This window comes from Ovis aries, chromosome 20 (assembly GCF_016772045.2).
Source record: "Ovis aries strain OAR_USU_Benz2616 breed Rambouillet chromosome 20, ARS-UI_Ramb_v3.0, whole genome shotgun sequence".
In the NCBI taxonomy this organism is placed as follows: domain Eukaryota; kingdom Metazoa; phylum Chordata; class Mammalia; order Artiodactyla; family Bovidae; genus Ovis; species Ovis aries.
Genome location: NC_056073.1, coordinates 51,388,075 through 51,405,219, shown reverse-complemented (window position 1 = coordinate 51,405,219; position 17,145 = coordinate 51,388,075). Strand labels below are relative to the sequence as shown.

General features: G+C 52.9%; 1 long non-coding RNA gene across 1 annotated transcript; it reads right to left on the bottom strand.

Moving 5' to 3' along the window:
• Positions 1–7,454: 7,454 nt before the first annotated feature.
• LOC132658328 (uncharacterized) lies at positions 7,455–16,146 on the bottom strand. Its single transcript, XR_009597787.1, has 3 exons — positions 15,925–16,146; positions 7,988–9,883; positions 7,455–7,907 (listed from the first exon to the last, which is right to left on the bottom strand). It is a non-coding gene; the product is annotated as an uncharacterized LOC132658328 (long non-coding RNA).
• Positions 16,147–17,145: the final 999 nt, after the last annotated feature.

Here is a 17,145-nt window from a genome sequence, read left to right as displayed (position 1 = left end):
GAGGCTGGCATTTGGATCATTCATATAATCTGTCAATAATCAGAGAGTTAAATCAATTTGTCAAGAAGGAAAATTAATTCATTTAAAATTATCAGAAACTCTACAGACAGCACAAGTCATATCCGGAAATTGGTAGTTTATTTTCAAATTTTAGAGTCTAGGTTGACTGTATTTATACATCAAAAATCAGCTTGACCCTTATCAGTCCCATGAGGATTTTGTTCCTATTAGAAGCCACATAGTTTAGAGCAAGCTGGAGCTGGGGTGGGAAACTCAGAAAACTGGAAAAAGGAATATGGCTCATTCACAGTCCTCAGGGTTCACCAGCCCAAACAGGAGCTGCAAGTGTCTATTAAACTCGGCCGGCTTCTGTCTTTAGGAGACACTGTCACCCTCCTCACAAGCCAGGAGGAGGCCGCAGATGCATCCCTGCCTGAGAGGAGCCCCGGGAAGGCAGACCAGTGTCCAGCACACAGTGGGCACGGTGAGACCCTGGCACAGGAAGCAACAGGTTAGCAGCAAGGTAAGGTGTGTGAGATTAAAGATGCTTGCTTCTTGGAAGAAAAGCTATGACCAACCTAGACAGTATATGAAAAAGCAGGGACATCACTTTGCTGACAAAGGTCCGTCTAGTCAAAGCTACAGTTTTTCCACTACTCATGTATGGATGTGAGAGTTGGACCATAAAGAGTCTGGGTGCTAAAGAATTAATGCTTTCAAACTGTGGTGTTGGAGAAGACACTTGAGTCTCTTGGACTGCAAGGAGATCAAACCAGTCAATCCTGAACATTGAAAGGAAATCAGTCCTGAATATTCATTGGTAGGACTGATGCTGAAGCTGAAGCTCCAATACTTTGGCCGCCTGATGCGAAGAGCTGACTCATTGGAGAAAACCCTGAAGCTGGGAAAGATTGAGGTGGGAGGAGAAGGGGGCAACAGAAGTGAGGTGTTTGGATGGCATCACTGACTCAATGGACATGAGTCTGAGCAAACTCCAGGCGACAGTGACGGACTGGAAGCCTGGCGTGCTGCAGTCCGTGGGGTTGCAAAGAGTTGGACACGACTGAGCAACCGAACAACAACAAGGTGTGCATTCGAGCCACGCACGCGTCCAATCAAGTGCGGTCTTCAGGCTACGACCCTCTCTCTGGTGTTACGATGCTGGTGTCTCAGCGTGTTGGGTTTTATAGCTCAACTCGACGGATTGTAGCTGGTTAGTGCTTTGGCAAACATCTTTCCTGACTCCAGACAGGCCTTTCTAACTGATGTCTTCAAGCCTGGGAACGAACCGAGTCCCTGGCCACGGGACGTCAGGAGTCCCTCACCATTGCTCCCTCACGTGGCCTCCTCTAGCAGCTATTTCTGTTGCTTCATAGGATGGAACTGAACCATCAATAGCGCACTTGACTCACTAAAGCGATCTGAAGTTCACACACAGCCTCACAAGATAAAACTGCAAAAATTTCCAGCTTGGGATTATTTGCTATGGATCGCTCTCCTGTGTCACAAATTTCTGAGTTTACCCAGGGCGAGTGACACCAGGACTTAAAATAGACCAGCCAGGCATCCCTGGAATTCTTGAAGCCACAATGGGGTAACATCTCTCAGAGGGATTTTTGCAATTCTCTTGATCTTACAAAGCAGGAGGCTATTTTAAAACATTCCATCCACTGTATATAAAGCAAGCCACATTATTTAAGATAATCAGAACTTCTGTCCAGCTCAGCCCAGTTCTAGCCTCTCTGTGTTTACCCCGCAGTAGTGCCTTTGGAGCCTCTGCCCAGATGCCCACTTGAACACGTCTGCACAGACCCGCTCACGCCCACCGCGAGGCACATTCCCCTGTGGGTGTGACAGCCGCTGTCTCCCTTCAGTGCGTGCATGTGGGTTAAAACACATTAATCACTTTTCCAAATCCTTTAAGAATTCGTGTGCTGATTTCAGTAACCTAGATTTCAAAGCAGGTGGGCACTCTGCCAACAGGAGCCCGGGGTGGGATTCTGGCATTGCTTCTTGATCGTTACATGCCATTAAGGAAGGGTGGTTGAAACAAGCAGGGAGAGGCCAGTTATGCCGCAGAGAGGTGTGTGTTTAATGTCCTGTTTTTACAGCAATTTAAGGTTTTGAGCCAAGTCGTAAATATTTCTAATTTTAGCTGAGATCCTTACCCCCCATCACTGTGCCTGTCTTGGTCTGGTTCCTGTAGTCCCTTGGGTGACAGCCCAGGGGGAGGGCAGCCCCACCACCCCATGTGCGCCTGGTCACCAACAGGACTGAGGCTGCTCGAAGCTGATCCAGGTGCCTGTCAGTGCTAATGGGCTCATCACCATTAAGGAGTCAGACGGCTGACTTACGAGACGTTGGCAGGAGCAGTGACGCTAGAAAGGATCACATGTCCAGGTTGCCTGCAGAAACAGACCCACCACCAACGCCAGCCAGGGAGCAGCTGGAGCCGCTGAGTCACCTTCGCGCAGCCTTCACGCAGCCCCGGGCAAACGCCCTTCCCTGCAGAACACAGCACGCCGTCCAGATGCCCCCACATAGCGAGGAGGGTAATGCAGAGACCCGGCGAGAGGGGGAGACTGCCGTCCTCGGGCTCTTACGGAGCCTACTCGGGAAGGAGGGGACGGCGTCGGTGGCAGATGCTGAGGGTCGCTGTCAGTGTGGACGGCCCCCAGGAGCCTGGGCCACAGTCCACCTCCAGGCACTGGTCTGAGTTGAAAGGCTGATTTCCGGTCTGTTGGGAGGGACTGAGCAGTGAGAATGGGGTCTCTTTGTTCTGGAGAGGTGTCTGGAGAGCTGGCTCTGGTTTCTGTTTGTTTAGCACCTTGCCTGACTTCTCCCAAGGAATACCGTGCAGAGCGGTACTCACATGACTGACTGCAGCCTCTGGTGACCGGGGCGCACCCTGGGCCTGGCTGGCTGATCCAGGGGACACGTGCCCCAGCAGAGTGAGGAGGGTAGGGTCTCTGGTGACTGGGGCATGCCCAGGGCCTGGCCAGCTGATCCAGGGGACACACACTCTCAGCAGAGCGAGGAGGGTAGGGTCTCTGGTGACCGGGGCGTGCCCTGGGCCTGGCCGGCTGATCCAGGGGACACGCACCCCAGCAGAGCGAGGAGGGTAGGGTGGAGACAGCACAGATCACCCCTTCCTGTTATGTCAGGGCCATGGAGAAATGGGCTGCAAACACGCAAGGATCCCCCTCCAGCTGCTGTGAAATGAAGGCCTTCCTCTGGAAGGAGGACCAGCCAAAGTGTCAGCTCCTTCTGTCACCTTGAGGGATAAACTGAAAACTAAGAGAGCAAGAGATGGTTGTGATACCATCTAAAACCCCTATTTCCTTTGAACCCGTGTTTCTTAACTTCAGTTGTATTTCAAATTCAACTGTTTATTTTAGAGTTAAAAAAATTTTATATGTTATATTAAAATAATTTAGGAACAGCTAAATTCTAAAAGGATTCTGATCATATTCTATCAAAACAAGGATGAGGATGTAGAAGAAAGTTTCCAGGACAATCTCAAGGTCATCACAAGCAAAAAGAGGTCATCAGCAGTCACAGGGTGGTCTGCTCTAATGATACACAAAGCAAGAGAGAGTGTTGGTAAGATCTGAGTAGAGATGTTCCACATGCTATCTGTCTCTTTTTTAAGTATTCATTTATTCATTTGGCTGCATTGGGTCTTAGTTGGGGCATGTGGGACCTGGTTCCCTGACTAGGGATGGAACCTGGGCCCCTGCATTAGGAGTGTGAAGCCTTAGCCGCTGGGATGCCAAAGAAGTCCCTGAGCTTCTTGAATATGTACATTCGTGTCTTTCATCAAATGTGGAGCCTTTTTTGGCAAACATTCTGTGCCATCCCCCTCTGTCTTTTCCTTCTAGGTTCTAATTACACCGTGTGTGTGTGTGTGTGTGTGTGTGTGTGTGTGTGTGTGTATGTGTGAGTCACTTCAGTCATGTCCAGCTCTTTGCAACCCCATGGACTGTAGGCTGCCAGGCTCCTCTGTCCATGCAATTTCCCAGGCGAGATTACTGGAGTGGGTTGCCATTCCCTTCTCCAGGGGACCCTCCCAACTGAGAGATTGAAGCCAGGTCTCCCACTTTGCAGGCAGATCCCTTACCATCTGAGCTGCCAGGGAAGCCCCCTAATCACACTAACTGCGAGTATTTCAGTTCCCCTGAGACCTTGCTCGCTTTTCCTCGTCTTTTGGTCTCTGCTCTTCGTATTGGTTGATTTCTGTAGGTCAATGTTGACATTCACTGAACGTGTTGGAACCTCCACTCTCCTGCTATGCTTGCCTAGTATGTTTTTCTTTTTTATATTTTTAAACTCCAGAATGTCTGTTTGATTTTTAACAAATGTCTGTTTCTCTAATGAGCTTTCCTAGTGCTTTCCTGTATGTCCTAGAGCAAAATGTAAGCGTTTTCCCTGCTAATTGCAGCAGCTGGGTCATCCCGGGTCTGCCTCCTGTGAAACTCTTGGGTTTCTGCAAATATCTGATTTTCTAACCCTTTTTTAGTAATCTTGGTTGGTTTGCTGTAAGGACTCTGAACTGCAGTCTGTTCCTCTTGAGACTGGTGGGTTTTCCTTTGAGCACAGGGTTGGGCTGACGGAAACTCCAGACACAGTCCCCCGGAGCACTTCCCTTCCCCAGGTGTGGGCTCCTACACGCCCCAGCTGCCTTTGGTTTCTCTCCAGTGCCTTCAGGTAGTGGTTTTCACAGCTGACAAGAGTTTTTCTTTTCTTTTCTCAGGAGTTTCCTAATGGATTTAGTGAGAGTACAGTAATACTCAAGGCGAGTAAAGATGCCACTGGCTGTTGGGCTCAAAGAATTCTGGGTAAATGCTGCAAAGTGGAAAAGTTAGAAACACGCAAAGGCCTCCACGGACATTTCCTTCCTCCCATCCAAGTACTAACCAGACCCGACCCTGCTTAGCCTCCGAGATGAGACGAGATTGGGTGCATTCAGGGAGGTATGGCACTAGACTTCCTCCCTGTGAGCCACTTCCTTCCCGTGAGCCACTTCCTCCCCGTGAGCCACTTCCTCCCCGTGAGCCACTTCCTTCCTGTGAGCCACTTCCTCCCCGCGTGCCGCGTGCAGTGGAGCCGGCAGCAGTCTCGGGAGTGAAGGGCTCTGTGTGCTCCTGTCAAGTGGGACTCAGACGTGGGCGGGGGAGGTGCTGAAGGTGACCGTGTTTGAGGAGGGAAGAAACCTGGGGTTCCCATCAGGTGACGTCGCAGGTTGCTACAGGAGTAGATGAAGGGACAGGAACAGGTTTGCCTGCTCTTGAAGGAAACAGAAGTATGCTTCTCACACACTGGAAGCTGGGCTCTGAGGGGATATATGTAAACATATACTCTAAGCTGGGCTCTGAGGGGTGTATGTACAGACACTGGAAGCTGGGCTCTGAGGGGATATATGTAAACGTACACTCTAGGCTGGGCTCTGAGGGGTGTATGTACGGACACTGGAAGCTGGGCTCTGAGGGACGCATGTACACACACACTCTAGGCTGGGCTCTGAGGGGCGCATGTACACACACACTCTAGGCTGGGCTCTGAGGGGCGCATGTACACACACACTCTAGGCTGGGCTCTGAGGGGATATATGTATACATACACTGGAGGCTGGGCTCTGAGGGGCGCATGTACACACACACTCTAGGCTGGGCTCTGAGGGGCGCATGTACACACACACTCTAGGCTGGGCTCTGAGGGGCGCATGTACGGACACTGGAGGCTGGGCTCTGAGGGGCGCATGTACACACACACTCTAGGCTGGGCTCTGAGGGGATATATGTATACATACACTGGAGGCTGGGCTCTGAGGGACGCATGTACACACACACTCTAGGCTGGGCTCTGAGGGCGCATGTACACACACACTCTAGGCTGGGCTCTGAGGGGCGCATGTACACACACACTCTAGGCTGGGCTCTGAGGGGCGCATGTACACACACACTCTAGGCTGGGCTCTGAGGGGATATATGTATACATACACTGGAGGCTGGGCTCTGAGGGGCGCATGTACACACACACTCTAGGCTGGGCTCTGAGGGGCGCATGTACACACACACTCTAGGCTGGGCTCTGAGGGGCGCATGTACACACACACTCTAGGCTGGGCTCTGAGGGGCGCATGTACGGACACTGGAGGCTGGGCTCTGAGGGACGCATGTACACACACACTCTAGGCTGGGCTCTGAGGGGATATATGTATACATACACTGGAGGCTGGGCTCTGAGGGGCGCATGTACACACACACTCTAGGCTGGGCTCTGAGGGGCGCATGTACACACACACTCGAGGCTGGGCTCTGAGGGGATATATGTATACATACACTGGAGGCTGGGCTCTGAGGGACGCATGTACACACACACTCTAGGCTGGGCTCTGAGGGGCGCATGTACGGACACTGGAGGCTGGGCTCTGAGGGGCGCATGTACACACACACTCTAGGCTGGGCTCTGAGGGGATATATGTATACATACACTGGAGGCTGGGCTCTGAGGGACGCATGTACACACACACTCTAGGCTGGGCTCTGAGGGGCGCATGTACACACACACTCGAGGCTGGGCTCTGAGGGGCGCATGTACACACACACTCTAGGCTGGGCTCTGAGGGGCGCATGTACACACACACTCTAGGCTGGGCTCTGAGGGCGCATGTACACACACACTCTAGGCTGGGCTCTGAGGGCGCATGTACACACACACTCTAGGCTGGGCTCTGAGGGGATATATGTATACATACACTGGAGGCTGGGCTCTGAGGGGCGCATGTACACACACACTCTAGGCTGGGCTCTGAGGGGCGCATGTACACACACACTCTAGGCTGGGCTCTGAGGGGCGCATGTACACACACACTCTAGGCTGGGCTCTGAGGGGCGCATGTACACACACACTCTAGGCTGGGCTCTGAGGGGCGCATGCACACACACACTCGAGGCTGGCCTCTGAGGGGCGCATGCACACACACACTCGAGGCTGGGCTCTGAGGGGCGCATGCACACACACACTCTAGGCTGGGCTCTGAGGGGCGCATGTACACACACACTCTAGGCTGGGCTCTGAGGGGCGCATGTACACACACACTCTAGGCTGGGCTCTGAGGGGCGCATGCACACACACACTCGAGGCTGGCCTCTGAGGGGCGCATGCACACACACACTCGAGGCTGGGCTCTGAGGGGCGCATGCACACACACACTCTAGGCTGGGCTCTGAGGGGCGCATGTACACACACACTCTAGGCTGGGCTCTGAGGGGCGCATGTACACACACACTCTAGGCTGGGCTCTGAGGGGCGCATGTACACACACACTCGAGGCTGGCCTCTGAGGGGCGCATGCACACACACACTCGAGGCTGGGCTCTGAGGGGCGCATGCACACACACACTCTAGGCTGGGCTCTGAGGGGATATATGTATACATACACTGGAGGCTGGGCTCTGAGGGGCGCATGTACACACACACTCTAGGCTGGGCTCTGAGGGGCGCATGTACACACACACTCTAGGCTGGGCTCTGAGGGGCGCATGTACACACACACTCGAGGCTGGCCTCTGAGGGGCGCATGCACACACACACTCGAGGCTGGGCTCTGAGGGGCGCATGCACACACACACTCTAGGCTGGGCTCTGAGGGGCGCATGTACACACACTCTGCCGCATAGCAGAGGCCAACACAACAGTGCAAAGCAACTACCCTCCAATGAAAGTGTCGTGCCGAGCAGACGCCCAGGTTGGATGGCAAGCGCCTGCCTGGTGCCAGGGAGCTGCTTCCCTCCCAAATCTGCTGACCGTGGACACTCACACCCTTCAGGGATCAGCTTCCTCACTCACAGATACAGCTGGACCATCTGAATTTCTCTATGGAAGATCAAAGGGGCACTCGTATTCTAAAAAAAGAAAAAAAAACTGATTAAACAGACAAGGATATTCACATTTAATAGAAGTAAGCTCCCCTCACACTGCTCACCTTCAGTTCAGTTCAGTCTCAGTCATGCCTGACTCTTTGTGACCCCATGGACTGCAGCACGCCAGGCCTCCCTGTCCCTCACCAACTCCCAGAATTTACTCAGAATCACGTCCATCGAGTTGGTGATGCCATCCAGCCATCTCATCCTCTGTCGTCCCCTTCTCCTCCCGCCTTCAATCTTTCCCCAGCATCAGGGTCTTTTCCAATGAGTCAGCTCTTTGCATCAGGTGCCCAAAGTATTAGAGCTTCAGCTCCAGCGTCAGTCCTTCCAATGAATATTCAGGACTGATTTCCTTCAGGATGGACTGGTTGGATCTCCTTGCTGTCCAAGGGACTGTCAAGAGTCTTCTCCAACACTGCAGTTCAAAAGCCTCAATTCTTTGGTGTTCAGCTTTCTTTATAGTCCATCTCTCACATCCATACATGACTACTGGAAAAACCATAGCTTTGACTTGATGGACCTTTGTTGGCAAAGTAACGTCTCTGCTTTTTAAAAAGCTGTCTAGGTTGGTCATGACTTTTCTTCCAAGTAGCAAGTGTCTTTTAATTTCATGGCTGAAGTCACCATCTGCACTGATTTTGGAGCCCAAGAAAATAAAGTCTGTCACTGTTTCCACTGTTTCCCATCTATTTGCCATGATGTGATGGGACCGGTTAATCCCTACCTTTAATGTTTAAACCTGAGGGATGAATGTCTAACTGCAAAAGCAGGTGTATATTCGGGGTTCAGGTGGGCCTCCTCGGTGGGTAGTCGTGCAGATGGAGACGCACACCCACATACACACCCTGAGTCCAAGCCCAAGGTCTACACGGAGCACCAGCAGCCTTCGGAGGAGAGTTAAGTCCCCTGAAGAATTCAAACTTGAGCTGCGCTAAGATGTCGGCGCGTTACCATCCTGGCCCAGGGGCTGCCGCGTCCTCACAGCTGCTCCATGAGCACCCCCAGGTTTCTGGGGTGCTGGGTGCTGGGCCCTGCTGGTCAGAGCTGGGAGCACCCTGTCCTGGTGTGCGTTCCTCCAGGGCATCCCTCCCGTGAGCCAGGGAACAGTTGGTTGTTGAAACCTGTCATCTGAGACCAGACGACCTAAGGGTCAGGGGAGTGGGCAGGACGGGGAGGGACCAGGCGGGGCTGCAGGGAGGCAGGCGAGTCCAGATGAGCAAGTGCAGGAGGCCCTTTGGAGACGCCACTTGAGGGGGTCTGCAGTCCCGATCCTCCTTCTGAGAACAGTCCTGCCTGGGGAGGGTCCCACCTGGACCTGGAGGCAGCGGTCTGCCCCCAGCACCCACAGGGAAGCCCTTCAGAGTCTCTGCTGCTCCACGAAGGCCGCTCCAAGGATGCCGGCCGGGCAGCCGCCTGCCTCCAGCAGCTGCAGGGCCTCTCGGCCAGGCCCCTCCCCTGGACCTCGGGGAACCCACCTGGGGGCCCCGTGGGGCAGAGGCTGTGTGCCTTTGTTGCCTGCCATCGACATGCTCCTCATAATCTTTGTGTCACCAGCTTCCTACAAAGTCAGACCTCTGACCGGCTGTATTAACAACGGGTTACCAGGCCTTTCTTTATCCGCATGGCTAAGTGTGAGCCCCAGGAGATGGGGCACGCAGCTGCGGTGGTGGCTGCAGCGCTCAGGGCTCCTGGGGGGCAGTCCGTATGGGAGACTCGGGCAGAGGGTCCCCGGGTCAGCAGGCCTTCCTGGTCTCCTGGGATCCCTAACCTGCTGGGAGCCGAAGCTCCCAACGTGACCTCCACGACTGCGGGGCTCCTTCCGGAAGGCCTGTGGGCTCTGAGGAGGCAGTTAGGCTGGTGAGAGGCTGGGGGAGCTGGAGCCCAGCCTTGCTGCAGAGATCTGTCTGCCGGTCCAGCCACAGCTCTTCAGGTTCATGGTGCAGGCTTCAGATATTCTGCAGAGAAGGATTTAAAAGGGTCGTAAGGGGATGGAGAAGCCTTTCACACTCTTAGAAAGCAAAAAATTCTGGGGCAAGTGGGTGCTGACACCAGGCTTTCCTTGTGGTGTCTTGTGCCCGACATAATTACTACACGGAACTTCTGCCGTGGACACCAGGAGCCGGGTTTGAAAGCCACACGGACCTTGCCCCGCGCCACACGGACCTTGCCCAGAGGGGCTGCTCTGAGCTGACCTTGGGTAGAGCACCCAGGGACTGAGGGTCAGGTCTCCGCTCCCTGCCCCACCTGTGCTGTGCCCTGGGAGAGAGTGCTGTTCTCTGGACGGGCCAGAGGCTCCAGCAGGCAGCCACAGGGGTGAGCCCCGCTGCAGCTGGGTGGGCTGGCTGAGTTGAGGTCAGCATTCAGCCAGAATCCAAGGAAAAGACACCACCTGCACCTCTCCCAGAAAACCTTCATACTGAGCAGGCACCCAGGTTTTTCCGTCTGACAGCTGACACCTCAGGGCCTTTGGGACCCATCCTGGGCTGTCCCCTCGGCCCCTGGAGGCGTTGCAGTCCTGTGGGTGGTGATGCAGGCTGACCAGGTGTGTTCCATTTTCTCTGTGTATAGGTGTCCGTGTGTGTGTGCGCGAGGATTTCAGGAGGCGGAAGCGTGAGCCCTGGCACCTTCCTCTCCTTGGGCTCATCCGTAGGGACCCTGTGTCTTTCTCAGTCAAAGGGATCCTCTGGCAGAGATTCTGACTTATATCTAGGTAATTTCCTTGACCATTTCAACTGGTTCTAAAATAATAACTGAAATTTTAACACTATTGTTTCCCATTAAAATCTCTGTAAAGACTGGACTCTGTGATCGTTACTGACGAGAAAATGAATTAAATCAAAGTCAGGCCTTCTTAACATCCGGCATTTTTCTGTGTAGGGCTGGTTCTCTCAGATCTGGCTTCCTAGCTAGTTAGTGTTAGGATGTGAAACTAATAATTACGACTTTGCGAAAAGGAAGAACTAAACCCACAGAAGAATGAGAAAAATTTGTTACGTGGCAAAGTTTGATTACAAAAAGCAGCTGCCTTTTCAGCCCCAGGGCCGGGCTCCGCATGCTCCCCGGTCCCGCCGGGCTCTGCAAGCTGGGACCCTGGGTCCCTCCTCCCTCGGCCCCGGGCCGGGCCTCAGCGGGCAGTTTCCATGTCCAGAGCAGTCTCGGCCGCCTCTCAGACCTGCAGCGACACTCTCGCCGTCTCTGTCGGCAGACAGCCGGCTCACGGACGGGACTGTGCTTCCCTGGACGTCGTCACTTCCCAGCGTCCAGGCGATTTGTCCAGAGTGCCGGCTGACCTTCTTTTCCCAGCGAGGACTGTGAGATCCCAGCGGGCCTGTGGTTCTCACGTGTGAGGATGCGGCCTGATCCCTCATCTGTTTCTGATTCTCTGGGGTCTTAGGAGGCCAGGCGGGCTGTGTGTAAAAGCGCCTGGGGCTCCCTTTTAAGGCATCTCAGCCCCTGATGATCCAACCAAGTCACGCGGCCCTGCTGGACATCTGTTAGTCCTCTGAGGGGCTTGGCTGAGCCAGCATTAGTGGCCAGAGACAGGCCAGTAGACCCCAGCTGGGAGAGGAGGGGCTCTAAACCAAGGGGAGGACGCTCATCTGTGGAGCGCCCACTCTGCCCTCGCTCCCAGACCACCGTGCTCCTCCTCCTCTGTCGCAGGGCCCCAGCTCACACTCATCAAATGGGTGCTGTGTAAGAGGCTCGAAAACAACTCAGAGTTTAAAAGCAATGCACACTCACTTTTGAAAAATTTAAAACTGCATCAAGAAGAAAAATAGAAAAAAAAAGTTTGGGTATTTCTATTCAACTTTTCATATATGTATTTTTTATAGAATTAGCGTATGCTGTATCTGGAACCCCGCTTGACTTCATAAGAAACATTTTCATATACTGAAAACCCTAATTTTAACGGCTGAATAGTAATCTGGAGCACATGCGTCACTGGTGGTATATCAGGTTATTTTCGGCAGCACACAGGTACACATTTTCATCCAAAAAGCAACGTTAGTGTTCTCTTCATTCTGAGAGTTTTTTGTATTAAAAAGGTTGATCTTTGGCGACCACAGGCATTAGAGTGTGCTGCGTTTTACAGCAGGCAGGATTCTCTGTGTCTCTCACCTCTCAACGGGTCGTCACGGCAGGAAAGAGAATGCCAGTGCCACTTGGTCTTGGAGTGAGGCGCAGAAATTACTGACTGATACTTGATCATTAATCCCATACTTTTGACTAAAATATGCTAATCCAAAATAAGATTGCTTGATTTTGAAGCCTACTTCTTATAAAGGTTATTTAGCTGAGAAAATTCTTGAGAATCCCTTGGACAGCAAGGAGATCAAACTAGTTAATCTTAAAGGAAATCAGCCCTGAATATTTATTGAAAGGACTGATGCTGAAGCTAAAGCTCCAATACTTTGGCCACCTGATTCGAAGAGCTGACTCACTGGATAAGACCCTGATGCTGGGAAAGATTGAGGGCGGGAGGAGAAGCGGACAACAGAGGGTGAGATGGTTGGATGGCATCACCGACTCGATGGGCATGAGTTTGAGTGAACTCCAGGAAATAGTGGAGGGCAGAGGAACCGGTGTGCTGCAGTCAATGGGGTCGCAAAGAGCCGGATACAGCTTAGCGAATGAACAAGGAAAGCTTCTGATTAGTCCAGAACAGTATCGCACTCTGAAGATTTTCCAGACTAAATGAGACCCCTTTTCCAAACTAATCTCATCTAGATCTAAAAGATAAACTATGTCCAGAGAATAATTTTAATTTAATTTTCCAATAGTTCCCCAAATATTGGAACCCTCACTAGGTTAATGATCCATACATTCTGTGAGGAGAGCAGCCTTATCTTCGGTGTGGTAGTAGGTACATAGTTGCCAAACAGATGCTTCTTGATCGATTCAACTTCAAAGTAGATTTAGAATTGTCTGTGTGATGGGTATCGTCTATTGTAATTCAAATTAATAAGTGACTTTGACACGTTAGGAATGGCCTGCTTTTGCTCTTATAACATGGGAACTACAACAAATTCTATAGGGAATTTTAAAATGTTAACGTAGATCAGAGAAAAATATAGAGGACACTACCTATCCTCGTTATGTCTTAGATAGTATTACTTAGAATGAGACTAAGTAAAAAGAAGGGGGGTTAGTTTACAGTTGTTCTTGTTCAGTCGCTCAGTCGTGTCTGACTCTTTGCGACCCCATGGGCTGCAGCACGCCAGGCCTCCCTGGTTTAAAGTAGGTGTAAAGTGTTAAGTGAGTGAAAGTACAGCTTCTGATGGTGCAGAAAAGTGAGCGTCTGCAGTTGTGTTTCCTGATGGACAGTCAGCAGTTTCCAATGTATTGTTGCGTGAACAGCCCCTACGTGGCTCTCTGTGTGTGGGGGTGACTGTTTCTCTAGAAGAGGTTCCTGGGAGTAGGATTCCGAGGTTAAAAGTCAGTGTTATGAATGGTAATCCTGGTACAGGCTTCACAGCAGTGAAATCCCAGAGAAATAATTTTGCCCATTGATTTCCCAGTGCCTTTATCCATGAGAGAGAGAAAAATTATATTCTTAATTCATAGGGTTGATAAAATATTGCAGGTCAGTTGAACATATACCAAAGATATCAGATCTCTGAGTCCCTCCTCAGCTGTGTGTGTGTTGGCAGTTCTGGCAGGCACAGCTGGGCCCACCAGGGAGGCACACACGGGCACACCAGGGAGGCACACCCGGGCAGCCTGGCAGGCACACCCGGGCACACCCGGGCAGGCACAGCCGGGCACAACAGGCAGGTACACCCGGGCGCACCAGGCAGGTATACCCGGGCAGGCACACCCGGGCACACCAGGGAGGCACACACGGGCAGCCTGGCAGGCACACCCGGGCACACCCGGGCAGGCACAACAGGCAGGTATACCCGGGCAGGCACAGCCGGGCACACCTGGCAGGTACACCCGGGCACAACAGGCAGGCACAGCCGGGCAGGCACAGCCGGGCGCACCTGGCAGGCACACCCGAGTGCGCCTGCTGGGCGCTCTCCTCCTATCCTCTCGCCTTCCCTCCAGGCGTGGGCTCTTCCTCCAGCTCTGCCTGCGCTGAGGACCACCTCCCAGCAGGGACACCCCAGCTTCATGGTGGGCACGGACAGTGCTGCCCTTCTGTCAGTTACAGTACTGATGACCCACGATTATCTAGTAGCTGATAACCGTGACCACTGAATGAACTGCTACAGCTCTCTGCATTCAGTATTTCTTAGGAAAGGGAAAGGGTTATTTTGTTTGGAGTAAATGGTAAAATTACTTAAAATGCTCCTTTGGAAAAAGCTTTTCTGACAGTTGGCCACTTTGTATCCTGGCCCATCTCTTTGCAGAGACGGAAAGAACTACCAGCTACATACGAATTCTTTACTTCGTGAGTATTGCAAACTCCAAACTACGGCGAGATCAGGAGGACTGGGAGGAGAAAGAGTGGTCAGGAACGGCGAGATCAGGAGGACTGGGAGGAGAAAGAGTGGTCAGGAACGGCGAGGTCAGGAGGACTGGGAGGAGAAAGAGTGGTCAGGAACGGCGAGGTCAGGAGGACTGGGAGGAGAAAGAGTGGTCAGGAGACTGTGACCACGGCAAGTTCAGATACAAAATGCACGCGTGCAGTTCCGTCCTTACCGGCGGTCAGAGCTCAGCCCTGGTCACTCAACACGGAGGACGAAACGCTGTTGCCTGTGACCCGAGCCCTCCTGCCCGGCTGGCCTCTGCCCTACCTCAGGCCCCTGCAGCCAGCAGGGATGGCCCCCCCCTCCGCCGCTCTGCTCTTTTGGTTTTTACTGCACCATTCGGACTGTTTTCCAACTGACACTAAAAAGAGGGCATGAGATTCTCCAGTTCCCCAAGTGGACCGCTCTCTAAGAGTGTGAAACCCCACTCTGAGATGGAGCTCTGGCTTGGGGTCCGTGAAGCCCCCAGAACTGTGTGAGGCTGTGGCGGAGCTGGTGCAGGCGTCTCTGGAGACAGCCTCCACAGCTTGGGGGTCTCAGAGGATCCCAGCCTTCACAAGGTCCCCCGCCACCCATTCATGCCCCAGCGGAGCTGGCCAGCAGGGGCCCGGGGCCGCAGCTGCTGAGGGCTCACAGCCGTTTCCTCCCCTGGGACGAGAGCCCGAGCGGGAGGCCACGGCGTGCGTGGCCGGGGAGCTGTGTCATCCGGCCTGTTACCAAGAGTGACGAGGCTGCGACCCCACTGCCCCCGCTGATGCGGACGCCCCTCTCCCCGCGCTGCGCTCGCTTCTGCTCCCTCCTGCGGCTGCTGCAGACCCCGCTCGGCGGCCCAGCACCCAGATTCCCAGGCGGGGGGGTCCCTGCGAGGGGTCCAGGTGGGAGTGGATGGCCTGGGATTCTGGGCAATCTCGGGGACCCCGAGCTCCCCACCCCAACTCGGGCAGGGCTGCCTCCGTCCTGACGGATTCCTTCTTTCTCACGGGTTTGAACCCCAGTGACCCCAAAACATTATGTTTGGACTTGAAAGACATGCTTATTTTTAAAGTTGAACTTCCTACACGGCTGCACACATAGCATCTTTTAATGTTGATCTCTCAGTGTTAACTCAGTCGAGTCTCAGTAGAGCCAAACCACACAGTCGAGCTGTGGGAAAGAGCCTTGATCCGAAGCCCCCGCCCCGCCCCCTGCCGCGTGAGGGGCTCAGCACAGACCCTGCTTCCTGCTCAGCTGAAGCTGGGGCAGGACCCCGCACGCCTCAGCCGGGGCTTGCACGGGGCCCGGGGAGGAGCCATCTGTGTCCTGGAGAGGGGGTGATGCTTCAGGGTGTCCTGGGGAGACGGGCACACAGGCGGTTCGGAACCCTGGGTCGGGGTCCAGGGACACCCAGAGAGGCTCCTCACTGTATGTCCAAGCTCACCATAGATGGAGACAGTCTCGCCTACAGAATTCTCTTGAAATTGTCTGACTCTAAGAGTAGCCGGCTGCTGGGAAGAGCTCGGTTTCCCCACTTAAGGTAGACTTACCTGAGCCAGTTCTGCAGCACTCCTGACGTCCAGGATGGGGTGTGGGGAGCAGATAGACCACTTTTCAGGGGCCTTTCTGGCCTGAGGATCCCCCTGTACACTTGGGATTAAACACAGGCAGCACTCAGTCTGATCACTGGACGGTGCCCCTTCCCAAGTGGCTCCCGAAACCCGCTCATCACTGCTGCTTTCTCGTCATGGAGACACGTCTCTTCATGGGCTGTGATGTTAAGTCCGCCTAGAAATATAAAGATCACAGGGCGTGACATGAGTGATAAACGGAATATGCTTGCTCATTGCTACTGGGCTTGACTGACACGCGCAGGAGCGCTTGTTGCCGTGGATAACACATCTGACCGCAGATCAGGAGATTCCAGGTTTGACTCCTGGCTTGCTGAGAGTGTGCGTTGTCATTGGGCTGCCCTGTGGTTCAGAGCATAAAGAATCTGCCTGCAATGAGAAAAACCTGGGTTTGATCCCTGGGTCAGGAAGATCCCCTGGAGAAGGAAACAGCTATCCACTCCAGTATTCTTGCCTGGAGACTCCCCATGGACAGAGGAGCCTGGTGGGCTGCAGTCCACGGGGTCGCAAAGAGTTCAACACACAACTGACACACACACACACACACACACACACAACTGACTTAGAAGATGTTCAAACATAAAAAGTACAGGCATTTCAGATAATTAAAGCACTTATTTACGTAGTAAACTTGCGCCTGGATTTCTTCTCAGCCTTGACCCTTGTCTCTTACACACAGACACACTAGTCAAAAATGTTAACTTCCAGGCACGAAGGATTTGATTAGGATTTGATCTGAAATGATCAGAACAGGGCAAGGTCTCCTGATCTGATTATTGTTTTGAATTGAATGTGGATGGATACCCCAGATATTACATCAGTACAAATCATTGAGATGAAATTGGTTCTGTACAGAAACACTGAAAGTAACTACCTTTTCCCCAGAACGGCCAACAAGTCTCAGTGATCAACCTTGATTTGTGCAACATTAGCTAAAAAATAACCTAAAGTATTTTTAAAAGCAGATAGCAAAGCGACAGCCTTGACACTTGGTGCAGTCAATTTGGATAGCAGTTTGGCACTTTTCTAAAATGTTAAAAAGAGATTTACTATATGACCCAGCAATTCCACTCTTGGGTGTCTACTCAAGGTAAGTGAGAACCCCCAAAACGCACATCCACCCAAAGACTTGTACGCAAA